General features: G+C 50.4%; 2 protein-coding genes across 5 annotated transcripts in view; one reads left to right on the plus strand and one right to left on the minus strand.

Moving 5' to 3' along the window:
* The window catches only part of Sfxn1 (sideroflexin 1), a 1,040,418-nt gene that overhangs the window by 296,273 nt on the left and 730,968 nt on the right, over window positions 1–13,177 (plus strand). For 2 of the 3 annotated variants that reach the window (XM_050143872.1, XM_050143874.1), the window contains exon 1: window positions 188–191. The exons of the other annotated variant lie outside the window; for it this stretch is intronic. The gene's annotated coding sequence lies outside the window, so the exon portion shown is untranslated. Of the gene's footprint in view, window positions 1–187; window positions 192–13,177 lie in introns of those variants that run through there. 3 annotated transcript variants of the gene reach the window in all.
* Window positions 1–13,177, minus strand: part of Ror2 (receptor tyrosine kinase like orphan receptor 2) — a 170,896-nt gene that overhangs the window by 88,692 nt on the left and 69,027 nt on the right. The window lies entirely within an intron of this gene.

A 13,177-nucleotide genomic window follows, 5' to 3' on the forward strand; every position in this document is an offset into this window, starting at 1 on the left:
CTTGGCAGTCAGTATTGGCTACACACACAGTGAGAAGGAGAGAAAGGCAAACACTTCATCGCCCGCTGTCCAGGAAGTCACAACTGGAACCAATGACAGCTTGGGTCTTTTCTCAGCTTTTCCCCAGAACTCCACATGCCTGACTAAGTGAGAGGCCAGAAACACAGTACGTAAGCCCATATCGGGGAGGCACAGCCCCAGAGGGGCTCCTGCCACACTCACAGACTCTTCATTGCACGCATATTCTGCTGTAACAACACGCTGTGGGGATCGGCAAGGAAAACCCTGTGTCCAAGTGTTAAAGACAAGTTCAGAATATCCAAGTTACAAATACGGTAACAGCAAGTGGTGTGGGCCCACAGGCAAGCTGGGCTGAAGGGCGGGTTCTCTGGGCCAGCCTCACCTGAACACAGGTAGGTCAGGGACCAAGATGGCCATCCACTCCATCTGTCCTCACACCGTTTGCCATCACTGGAAGTCCTGAAGCACACACAAAATTCCCTTTGTCCTTCCCTGCAAGGCAGGCAGATCTGCACAGGTGACCTGAGGCCCCACGGGCACTTCTTAGTCCCTGAGGAAAACAGCTAATTATCATACTCAGTCCTCTCTTCGGATCCACACAGAAGGTATTTTCTGGAACGTTACCAAGACGCTTGACTTACAGTAGTCCCCACCACCACCACCACCACCACCACCACCAAAAAGGGCGACTTAGTCCTATTTTTGCCACATCGGCACTTTAAATGCCTTCCCAGGAAGCGGGTGTTGATTGGCTCCCTAGGTCCTAGGATGCGGCATCGTCTGTTCGCTGACAGCCCCTACGTTCACAGGGACAGTTGTAGCTGGAACGCACGGACAGGGCTGAAGCTGCGGAAGATACTACCTTTTAAACTGCCCTAAGTTTGGGGGGTTGAAGAGGTACCCCAGCAGTTCAGAACACCGTTGCTCTTCAGAAGACCTGGGATCAATTTCCAGCACCCACAGGTGGCTCATGACTGTCTGTAACTCCAGGTCCAGGGGATCTGATGCCCTCTTCTGACCTCCAAGGGCCAGAAAGCACGTGGTATAGACATACATGCAAAGCCATATGCAGACATAAAATAAAAGTCTATATTCAAAAAGTTATTAAAAACTATGTTCTTTAAGAGAAACACTAATTGTTGAATTAATTCTAAAGCTTCATTGCTTTATCTGAAGTGATAAAATTTAAAAATCTCACCACTGAACTACTTCTAAATGAGCTTCTGTAAGGAGTAAGACTCGGGTGCTCGGGTTCTCCCAGAACCACACAAAAGCTATCACGGTAGCACATGCCGCTAAGGCACATCTCCACGCATACATCAAAGCTGAGCAGTAGCAGGTCATCGTGGGGACTCTGTGGGGTCGGAAGAGCATGAAGGATCCTTGCTATCTGTCTGCTTCCATCAACGCCTCCCTAGGTTCTGACCTCCTGCCCCATCACCCAACCACCACAACCCTGGAACCAGGGACTAGGGATGCCATCCTGTTCCAGAGGCTGAAGTCACCAATGATGGATCTCAGCGAGGGAAAGGAGAGGGATACCCTGCACCAAGGACAGGGGCACAGGATCGGGGTGGGGAAGGTGTTCTCGTTTACCACACCCACGCCATTCACTCACCCAGTGGCAACAAAGGTCACTTCAGCATCCAGTCCCAAACTCACACAACTCCTAAGAAGGAAGTCCCCAGTGGAAGAAAGCCACCAGTAAAAGGTGGATGTAAGAGTTCATGTTCTAGGGCCCTGGGCATGTCACTCTGTATGTATAGACCACATATATGTCTCTTGGAGGAAGGGCAGTCCCAAAACTATGCCCAAGCTGAGGCTGAGGGTCAGAGGCATAGAGCACAGTATTTCCGAGAGTCTCAATCAAGAAGCTGAGGAGATGGCTCAGCTGGTGAAGTGCTCACAGCGCAAGCTTAAGGACCTGAATCTAACCCCTAGAGCCTGTGCAAACCTCCGTCTCGAAACACAAGAGAGACTCTGGAAGTTTGATCTCCCGCCTCCACACACACTAGCACACACACACACACACTCCACATACAAGCACAGACCAAAACATCTCAGTTCAAATCCCAACCCATCCAGAGGGTAGTTCCCGCTGCTGCAGAGCCCGGCTGCAGGGCCAGCCAGTCTGCACAGCTTGTCCCAGTCGCTACTTCCCTGCAGACCCAGGCCTTTCAACAGCCACTCTCCGGCCCTGGAGGCCTTCCACAAGCTTTCCTTCTCTAAGCCCTTTTCATCCAGCAACTGGTGGACAGGCAGAGAGGCGGGGCCGTCATAACTCTGAGTTCCACGTTTCAACAGGCTGCCCTGGCCAACAGCATAAATCAGGACGTGTTTTAGTGTTTCGGGCCAGAGGAAATGGTTCTCCAGCTAGGTTCCCTACTGTTTCTTAAAGTGATTATTTTGATTTAAACCGCTGCCTGGTGGCAAGTCTGCTAGCTACCAGCTCCAGTTCATTTGTCCTGGGAGCTCAGAGCACAAAGAAACCCTGTTTGCTGGTTTCCGAAGAGACCTCCTCTAGGCCACTCGAGGTGGGCTTTGGGTACTCACTCCCCCAGTCAGGAGAACTGGTGCCTCGCCAGAGGAACCACCAACCCCGAAGACAACGTGTGCTTACTGCCAATGGCTGTCAACTGAGCTGTTTCCCTGCAGACCTTTGGACTATCTTCAGCACATCAGGACTCTTTGTGTCTGTAATTCATGAAGAGAGAGGCGGGCCCTGACTAAGTCCACAGCAGTCCAGCATCTGCAGGCCTTCTTAGTCTAAATGAGGAGACAAGCCGATCTTGTTTAGCCATCCACATGGGAATCCCAGCAGGCCGTAGCTGGGCCCCACATCTACCTGTAAGCCTGGAAAGACGCTGTGGTTCGCCTTCCAGGGCCTTCACAGCTCTTCAGGCTGGAAAGGAAGGCAGAAGCCAGGTGAGTTCTCTAGGCAGAAGGCTGTACACAGAGGGGGTTGCCTCAGGTTTCCGCGTGTTCTTATGGGAAGAGCTGGGAGGCAAAGGGGAAGAAATCCTTGCTCATTCTCTACGCATCTGTCCTAATTTAAAGCCAACATTTCATGGTTTGCAAAATGTTGCTAAATAAAGCAAAATACATTCGTGACACAGTTCAAAATTATGAATCTAATAAAAAAAATAAGGCTAGAGCCTATCCTCGGGGGAGGTCCTGACTCACTCAGAATGTATCTTCTAGAGCTTTCCAGCCAGAGCTGCAAAGCCAGGCTTTATCCAAAATCCTAGACTCCCAGGTCATCCTGTGGGGTGAACCCCAAATCACAGGTTATTTCACAGATGTGTGTGCCTGAGCGGGCCATCAGCATACAATTCTTACCCCAAACTGACTTACTCTATTCAATACACAAGAATGAAGCCAGACAGCCCCAAATGTCCCCAGTTGGTTCCCTTCTAGCAGTGAGCCCACTCACACCAAGGCAGCCACGGTCACAATCCCCAGAGGGCAACAAATAGAAGAGAAACGTCACAGGGAGTTGTTGTCTGGGCAGGGGACGGCTGGAGCGAAGGACACGACCCTCTTGGGGATGCTGGCCGGTGGGCTATTACGACGATCATCTGTGTGGTGGGGAGACGCAGACCCTCAGAGGGCTGCTGTTTCCACCTGGATCCCAGTAAAGAACTAGGCCTCAATCTCCTCATCTTAAAGCTGGGAATGCCAGTCTGTAGTTACGGCTGCTCGGTGGTCAAATGCTCACTGGCGTGCCCGAGACCCTGGGTTCTGGGCCCAGCATGGGGGGGAACAGGGGGAAGAAGAACTAAGAGAATGTTGGCCAGGGTGATAGCTCAGATGTTAGCATAAAGACCTCTCTTGAAACCACCAGGATCTATGATTTAAAAAAAAAAAAAAATTAAGCCAGGCATGGTGACTTGTGCTTCTAATCCCAGCTCCAGGAGGGTGGCCATATTTGGGGTTGGCTGACAAACACAACCTACTTATTGAGTTCCAGACCAATGAGAGACCTGTCTCAAAAAGTAATTTGAAGGACCTGAGTAAGGACTATCTTCTTCTGGTCTCTCTATACACACACATACACAAACACACACGCACGCACCCACAAGCTACCAACACTGGATGGTGGGTTTTAAAAGTTTGACCATGTCTGCAGTTGCGTTCCCCAAAATAGAATGAAGCCCAAAGTTCAATGTGACTACCTCTGATGACAGAATCTGTATGCAGGCGGCAACTGTAAGATCTAAGGGGAGGGGTCTAACCCCAGGCCTCTTGCCCTTATGAGGAGGAGAAGCACTGAGCCTTCCTCTAGCCCTCCAATGAGGACGCGTTAAGACAGCTGCAGTTGGCAAGCCAGGATGAGCATCCCCAAAAGGAAGTGAGCCAGTCGGTACCTGGACCTCGGGCTAGCAGCTTCTAGACTGTGCGTGATGAGCACGTGTGTGTACTTCAGCTGCTCAGTCTGTGGCTCTCTTACATGGCTACCCAGGCTGATAATGGCAGGCTAAGTGAAGAAGCAAAGATTTCCTAGGAAATCTCGGGTGACGGCTTATCCTCCAAATGTCAGAGAGCCAGCTATTCAAGTGTACAAAGGACTGAAGGTTTCAGACCTGCCTGTCCCTGTGGCTCTCCCACAAGCAGCCTCTGCTTAGAACTCTGGAAAGCCAGTGGGCTAAAGAATGTCTCTCCACTGACTGGTCCAATGCCTCCTAAGGGATAGGACATCCAAATACCCAAGGCTTTTCCCAAAATTAGCTGTATTGGTCAGAAAGATGTGCTGAGGAAAGCAGCCCTGTAGATGCCAGGATAACCACCGGACGCAGTGTGGAGGTACCAGTCAGTGAGCAGGGCTGAGGAAACTGAACGAAAGCTGAGGCAACAGCCTATAGGTGCAAATGGCATCTGCTGCAGTTGGGTCACGGAGAAGACAGAAGCTAATCCAGGGAGATTCAGGACATTCTCAATACACACTCCAATGGGGAGAGTATATTGGTAGCGGTCAGTTCTGCAAACTGCTGGGAGCCAGGAAAGCGGGGACTTCACAGGAGCTGGCCACCTGCCAGCAGAATACCTGACGCCTCAGGGCTGGCAAGATGGCTCATTGGGTAAAAGTACATGCTACCAAACCTGACATCCTAAGTTCGATCCCCAGGACTCACATGGCAGAAGGCTAGAACTATTAACTCCTGAAAACTGTCCCCTGAGCCCCACATGTGTGCCAAGGCACACGCATGGGTGTGTACACATGCACATGTAGATTAAATAAGTGTATTTTTTAAATATGTTAAAATAATACTTGATCATTTGTCGAGTCAGTGACTCACTCTGTGGCCTCACACTGTCCTAAGAACCAGAGGCCCGAACCTGTCTCCTGACCTATAGAGGTAGGCAGTCTTTTGAACACAAGATCTGTCACAAAAAATATATCCCAAGTCCCTAAATGAAAGATACATCTCCAAATGGGAGGTAGTTTCTATTTGCAAATCTCACAAGCCCTCTACTAGAAAGGGCTCCCACACCAAACCGGCCCCCATTTTCCACAGAGACTGGAGGATGCCAGGAGACACTTGGGTCAGCTTCCACTCTGCCTGTTCCTCAAAGCCAAGCTGAACAGCCAGGCCCCAACCACCCTGCTCCATGGCAGGTCTTCCCAGGGCTGTTTTTCTCATTTCCAGATGGAGCATGCCACAGGCTAGGGTAGGAGATGGGGGTGCGGGGAACCGCCCACCCAGCACAGGCTTGGGATCCTGCTCCTCTTTGCCAGGGTGCTGCAGACAGAAAGACTTCCTTCGTGTCTCCAGTGCCACCCAACTTGCCGGTCCCTGGAGTTCAAGTTCCTGCCTTGGGCTGGGCTGGAGTGCATCTTTGATCTCGGAAACAACACCCACTAGATTCCCTGTCCAGAGCAGAATAGTGCAGGCTCTGGCTCTGCAGAAACCCCAGACCAGCCAGCATCCCTCCAGCCTGCACCCCTCCCCCGCCCCACGTGGTCAAAACCACCTCGAAATGGAAAACAGATGAGCCCGCTACAGGAAAAGTTATTTATATTATGGGATACTTCAGAGCAAGTAGAGACGAGAGGAGGTTTATCACCTGGGGCAGGAGACTAATGATAGCTGAGTCTTCTCACACCAAAGGGGCGGATGTGTTTTATGGAGAACGGAGAGGAGGAAATGCATTGGTTTGATCTTATTTCTTGATCTCTATTTCTAATGGCCTGTGTGTCGGGCAATTCTGAGCCATCACATAGAGATAACGCTCAACTCAAGGAGCCGACAGAGAACTCTCTTCCTGGGAACCCCGGGAAAAGTCAAGCCTGAGAAGTGTAGAATGGGTGGAAGCTGTACCTAAACTGCTCATTTTCTGTGTGGGAGGGTCTAGACTGCAGATATGCATGCGACAGGCTCTGAGCCCTGTCATTCATTTTCAACTACTGTGGCAAAGTTTTGTTTTCGTGTGTGTGTGTGTGTGTGTGTGTGTGTGTTGTTGTTGTTGTTGTTTTGTTTTTTTTTTTTTTTTTTTGGTTTGTTTTGGTTTTTCGAGATAGGGTTTCTCAGTAGCTATGAAGCCAGTCCTGGAACTCATTCTGTAGAACAGGCTGGCCTCGAATTTACAGAGATCTGACAGCCTCTGCCTCCGGAGTGCTGGGATTAAAGGCGTGTACCACTACCGCCTATGAAATGTCTGTTGCCTAAACTGTCCTATGTGCGGATCTTGGTGTGGCAGCTGTAGAACACTAATATAATGTCCTGGTCTGAGGCTCTGCCTCTAAACAGACAGCCACACCAACATTTAGCAAGGGCCCCAATCACCAACAGAATTCAGCTGGTAGAGTGCTTGCCTGGCACACACATGCCCCTAGGTTCGAGCCTCAGCCCTACATAAACCCAGCCTGCAACTCCAGTGTTTGGAAGGTAGAGGCAGGAGGATCAGACTTCAAAGTCATCCTCTGGCTACACTTGAGTTCCAGGCTAGCATGGGATACACAAGACTTTATGCACTGGGAACAGCTTTTGTACGCACAACAGACAGAAGAGAATTCCAGCAGGCTTCTTTCGTGTGTTAATCTTGATGTGTCAGCCTGAAGTCGCCATCCCCTGCCTCCTTATGTGACCCTGGAAGTGCCAAGATGCAAGCTAACTCCTAGCCTGGAAGCGGCCCCCACCTCAGGGGACTCAGTGCACACTGTATGTGGTGTGGCCAAGAGAGCAGCAGGCTGCGGTATTTGAACCCACCGTCACTCCCTGGAGGTTCACCTACCCCTCTTGTATACAGCTTCGCAGGGTCCAGCAGTTTTTAAATCCCAGCCTGTCCTAGAAAGTGTGGCGGGAGAATGGTGACTACAGGCCACCATCAAGATTAATGCACAGAAGACTCTCCAGTTGGCAGGGAACGACGGGAAACCTTTCCCCTACCTGGGCTTCATCTAACCAACAGAGTGTGCATGAAAAAAACCCCAGAGACACAGCCCTGAAAAATGGAGGTGCTATGAAAAAGTCCTATAAAGAGCTACATATCTCCTGGTCCAGCGCTTTGGGGGACTCCTTCCTCAGCTCACTGTCCCCCTTCTAGTTTTGGGAGAGCTTTCTCTTTCTTTTTTTGTAATTTATTCTTATTAGTTTAAATTATGTCCATGTGTCTGTCTGTGTGTGCATGTGTCCATCTGTGATTGTGTACATGTATCCGTCTGTGGGTATGTGCATGTGTACATCTGTGGATATACACATAGGTACATCTGTGGGTGTGTGCACGTGTCTGCCTATGGGTGTGTGCATGTGTCTGTCTGCGGTTATGTGCATGTGTCCGTCTGTGAATGTGTACATGTGAGAGCTGTTGCCGGGGATGTCAAACCTCCCTGAAACTGGAGTTACAGGTGGTTGTGAGCCACGTGATGTGGGTGTTTGGAATTGTACTTGGATCCTCTGGAAGATCAAGTTTTGCTCTTAACCACTGAGCCATGTCTCTTTCTTAATGAACTGTCTCTATTTATATTTCTAGCCATTCATCCATGTCCATGGTGCATGCAGGAGAAGCTGGAACCAGGTGCCCTCTCATCTCAGGCTCTTGCCAAGCTTTAAACATGCTTTTTCCTCCTCCTCTCCCTGGCCCCTCTCTCTCCCCAAAAGCCTAAGCATGTTTTCCATAACATGCTGGGCTTTCTTTGGTTCTCAGCCTTGGTGCTTAACTTGAAAGGCCATGGCTTTTGTGCCATCACCCCTCCTCCTGGCAGCTGCCCATGTTGCTTCTGTTGCTTCATACTGGGCTAAGACTGTCCTTGGTCTTCCTTCGGAGTCCGTTTTTAAACACTTTTCTTGCTGAAACTAAGAACCTCGGTTTCCTAAGTAAGAAAACCATGTCAGAAGCAACAGCAAGGCCATCTTCCCTTCAGCACAGAGACCACCCCACAGCCAACGTTGACCAAGGCATTCTGACCCCAAGAGCAGCCACTGCGGTATCACACAGCCTTGCCTTTATGAGGCTGCTAACCTGTGCACCAGGGTACAAGAGCCAAACCAATTCCCAAACCGATTCCCAACACACTTATAGAAAACACTCCAGCTGTATCTGAAAAGGCTCAGAGGCTTTCCTAAGAAAGGGCCTTCACAGACTGAGGCCTGCAGTCATTCCCTGAGCAGAAGGTGACCCTGCCCGGCTCTCAGAAGGATGCAGGCCAAGGGATGACATGCCTGGGCAGGGCCACTGTCTCCTGCCACCTTCTGAGAAGTCAGGCAGGGAAAAAGACTTCCCCTTTGAGAGCTTAGGTTGCCTCCTCTCTGTGCCCAGTGGAGGAGACTCCCGGGGCGGGGCTGGGAGCAACAGGGCGGCCCTTGTTTCCCTGCAGGTTCAACAATCTGGTTTTCATTGAACACGGTCCTCGCTGCTCACCCGCCACATTTTTCTTTAATTATGATAAAAGAGGGTAACTTAATCAAGCATAAATCCTGTTGAAATGAACAGGAGAAAATAAGGGGGTTAACGTGGTGAGGGGGAGGGTGGAAACTTCACCCACAGATCCTCCTCTGGATTTCGGAGGGAGCCTGCGTGAGGCCGCCCAGCCCAGCCAATAAAAATGCAGGCTGGTTCCCACCCAGAATCCAGTCCTGATCCTGCCCTGGGAAGAAGAAAGGAAGGCCAGGCACAACCTGCTCTCTTGATTGAGACACCTGAGAACAAAGACCATAGTTCACCTGGCAAGACCCAAGGATAAGATCTGAGTTCCTAAGGCCACCAACCCAAGCTCCTTGTCTCACACCAGGGCTAACCAAGAGAGTGGCACCAATTGTTGGTGACTTTCCTACAGGTATATATGCACGAAGTACACGTACGTTCACAGGAATGCATACAACACCAACAGGCACGTGTCATGCTTATAAGAACACAAGCAGTGGCTCTCCAGACATCTAACGGCCAGCAGCCACAACAGCTGCAGCCCCTAAGAGGTCTCTGGTGGAGCAGTGAACCAACCCTACCCCATACCTACAGAATCAAACCCTCTCTGGTGGGGATAGGGAAGGGCTAGCCAGGGTTCTAGACTGAGGACCCAGGCTAACATCGAGGACCCATGGATACTTAAGAGTGCAGGGCTTCCACACACAGAAGTGTCCTGATTGAAAACAAGGGAGAAAAATCACATTCATTCACACAAAGGACTCCTACAAAGAGCACTCAGCTCTCAGGGTTTCCACATGCCGCAGGGAATCCACATTATAGATGCTATCCACCTGACCATGCTCCCAGATGAGGAAGGGTTACCCAGAAGGGTTCAGTCAAACCGGGTACAGGAGCAGGGATCAGAACTGTGTGCCGCTCCCCGTCGCCACCCCACCCGCCATCCGCCAGCAACACACACACCTAAGCAGCACACACAACGCCAGGTGTCACACAGGACTCCAGGTAAGCAAGAAAGTCCTCCCTTCCAGGGAGTGGCCTCGGAGAAGGAAGCCAAGCAGCCTGGATTTGGAGTAGCACAAGGTCCTGGTGGTCATCCGTGGGAACTTGGGAGGTCCCTCTAGAGAGGGTGACACCATTGCAAAGGGTCTGAGTGGGATCTCAGCTCTGCTCAGGAGTGTTTGAAGGTCTGTCTCCTGCACACACTTGGAAGACTGGAGCATTTTCTGAAGTCTTTGATTCTAGCTGGAAGATCTTAAGACATCTTTCTTTCCAGTGGACAGAAATGGATGGGTGCTGGAGTCACTGAAGGGGGCATGCCTCAGCCTGGAGCGGTTAGAGTTAGGAAAATCATATAAGGTCTCCCTCAAGCCTATCCTGTGGGCCACAAGAATATAAGCAGTCCACGAGGTCAGACCCTTGTGCTCCAGAAGGGTCCAGGGAATCATTTTCTGGAATGACTAGAAAAAGGTACAGCCTCATGGAGGTAATTAGGGACTCTAATTGGAGGTGGTCTGAGTAAGGCTTGGGGGAAGAAAACAAAAAAAAAAAAAAAAAAAAACAAGACAGCCTGAAGGGCTTGGCTTCTAGGTTGACAGAAAAGGAGAGATGCTGAGTAGCTCAGGGAGGCTTCTAGTCTCTGAGAGCCCCTTCTCCTCACATGAGGGGGAAGCTGTGGGGTCCCAAGGACAGATGGACTTGTCATGGGAGCCTTCTGCAGCACTCAGTGACTCCTGTATGTGGAAGAAGAAAGCATCCAGAGCTGCCCTCTGCCCTCTAGACAAACAAGAAGACACTGAAACCCAGGAGTGGGGACAAAGAGCCGCCTGGGAAGGAGGAATCGCTCTATCTGGGAACAGGCAGTTGACAGAACATACAGAGGGGAGACAGCTTGATCAGCAGACCTGAGTTGGGGCCCCAGAACCCTCATTAAAAACAAAACAAAACAGGTGTGGTGTGTGGTGGCATATGTTTGTAATTCTAGCACTGGCAAGGTGGAGAAAGGCAAGTCCCTGGGGATCATTGCAATCAGTCCCTGCTCAGGAAGTTCCAGGTCAGTGAGACACAGAAAGAGAGAGAGAGAGAGAGAGAGAGAGAGAGAGAGAGAGAGAGAGAGAGAGAGAGAGAGAGAGAGAGAGAGAGAGAGCGAGAGCGCGCGCGCGCTCATCTGGCTTCACACATNGAGAGAGAGAGAGAGAGAGAGAGAGAGAGAGAGAGAGAGAGAGAGAGAGAGAGAGAGCGCGCGCGCGCTCATCTGGCTTCACACATGCACTTACCCTCTCCCTCATACACACGCACGCACACACACACACACACACACACAGAAAGAGAGACACAGAGAGAGAACACTACAAAGAAGTGTGTCTGCACTTCCCCTAAATTCATGCTGACTCTCTAACTACCATAATGGTATTTAATGGTGTAGCATGGGAATCGATTAGGCTGACCCTGAAGCCACTTGGGTGTGGCCCTGACGTGGGATTAACTGCAAGACTAAGTGGAGAGTTTGCTGCTTTCTGTACCATAACAACCACAGCAGAGGGGGGCTGATTTTACTGACTGCACATAAGCTCACAGCCTCCCTCCGAAAGGGCCAGATGTGAATTTCTGTTGTTTAAGACAACTTGATCAAATACAGAGAAAAGATCTAAGTAGCAATTCTTCCTCCCATAAAGCACAAAATGACCAAGAAATGCTCACAGAGATGCTCAGTGCTGGTAGCCACCCACAAAGCACAATTTCGAACTAGTAGGAAATATCACTTCCCACCTAGGATAGGTTAGTCTTCACTGTCAACTCGAAATAATACCGAATTGCCGGGGAAGGGATGCTCTGTGAGGGGACCGTCCAGATTAGGTGGCCTATAGGTATGTCTGGGGGGGGACTGTCTTGACTGTGGTAAGGTGGAAGACTCAGCCTAAAGTGGGTGGCACTGTTCCCTGGGTTTGGGTCCCGGCTGTGTTCATAGAGAAGGCAAGCCGAGCACTAGCGCGCGTGTTCCACGGCTCTCTGTTCTAGGCTGTGAATGGGATGGGATTCTTCAGGTCCTGCAGGGTCCTGCTGCCCTGACGCCCCCGCTATGACGGAGGGCTGCACCTTGAGCGGCAGCCAAACCAAGCCCTTTCTCTCAGAAGTTGCTTTTGCCGGGCGATTTATCACAGCGACAGGAAACGGAAAGAAAATAGATGTTTCTAAAGTAGAAAGGGGATCGATGGGAATCAAAGAGGAATAAGAGAGAGTAATGGACACTGAAAATCATCAAAATATGACATACACATATGTAAAATATAGTGAAACCCATTACTGGGTTTAATCAGCATATGCGAGTAAAACACTAATTGCTTTTTAAAGACCAATTTAGAGATGTTGGAAATGGAAGTGAAGGAGAACAAACCCAGACAACTACAAACCTAGAAGAAAATGGGGCGGAGGGGGGGGGGAGCGAGGTGGGGCAAGGCAAGGAAACAAAGTGGCCAATGAGGGGAATGAGGAGAGGCTGGAGGTTAGCAGCTGTGAGCTCCCAATACCTAGGCAAACCACACAGAGGACAAACACTGACCCTCAGCCTGACCCTCAGCCTGAGCTAAAGTGAGCAGTGGCATTACCTTGGGCTGTAGCCGCACAGCATGGCACAGCACAGCACAGCACAGCATGGGCGAACACATGATTTAGAATTCTTCACCTCGTGGCAGTCAGGAAGAAGGAGACAGGGAGAGTCTGGAGGTACAGTATCCCTAAGGACACGCTATCAGTGATGTAACTTCCTCCCACTAGAACCCACCTCTTAAAGCTCCCCACTACTTACCAATATCACTACAGATTAGGAGCCTTCAATATCTGGGTTTGGGGGGGGGGAACATTCCTGACCCAAAACATAGCAGTAGAGTTTGGGGACTGGGTGCCCAGGTCCCCTTGAACATATGAGGCTCTCATCCTGGTCTCATGAGATGAAGAATCCTTTCCTTCTATAACACACAGCTTGGATTATCTAGGTGATGGGACCCTTTGCCCTGAAACAGTATAAAACAAACCTTGCAGTTCTGACTGGCTTTTAGCCAGAATACGTCTGGTTCCTACAGCGGAGAAGGCACTGGAGGCTAGAGGTATAGCTTGGTGGCAGAGTGCTTAGAACAAAAACAGAAACCATAGGCATTTGGACAGCTTCTTTAAGTAGCTTCATCTCCCAGCCCATGAGCACACCATGTGTCTCCAATGCCCCGTCCGAGGATGTTGGGAACATAGCCATGGGCATCTCTAGAGAGAGATGATCAGGGAAATAGGACCAGTGTCAACG

This window comes from Alexandromys fortis, unplaced genomic scaffold (assembly GCF_014885135.2).
Source record: "Alexandromys fortis isolate MF-2015 unplaced genomic scaffold, M_Fortis_MF-2015_v1.1 scaffold_1, whole genome shotgun sequence".
In the NCBI taxonomy this organism is placed as follows: domain Eukaryota; kingdom Metazoa; phylum Chordata; class Mammalia; order Rodentia; family Cricetidae; genus Alexandromys; species Alexandromys fortis.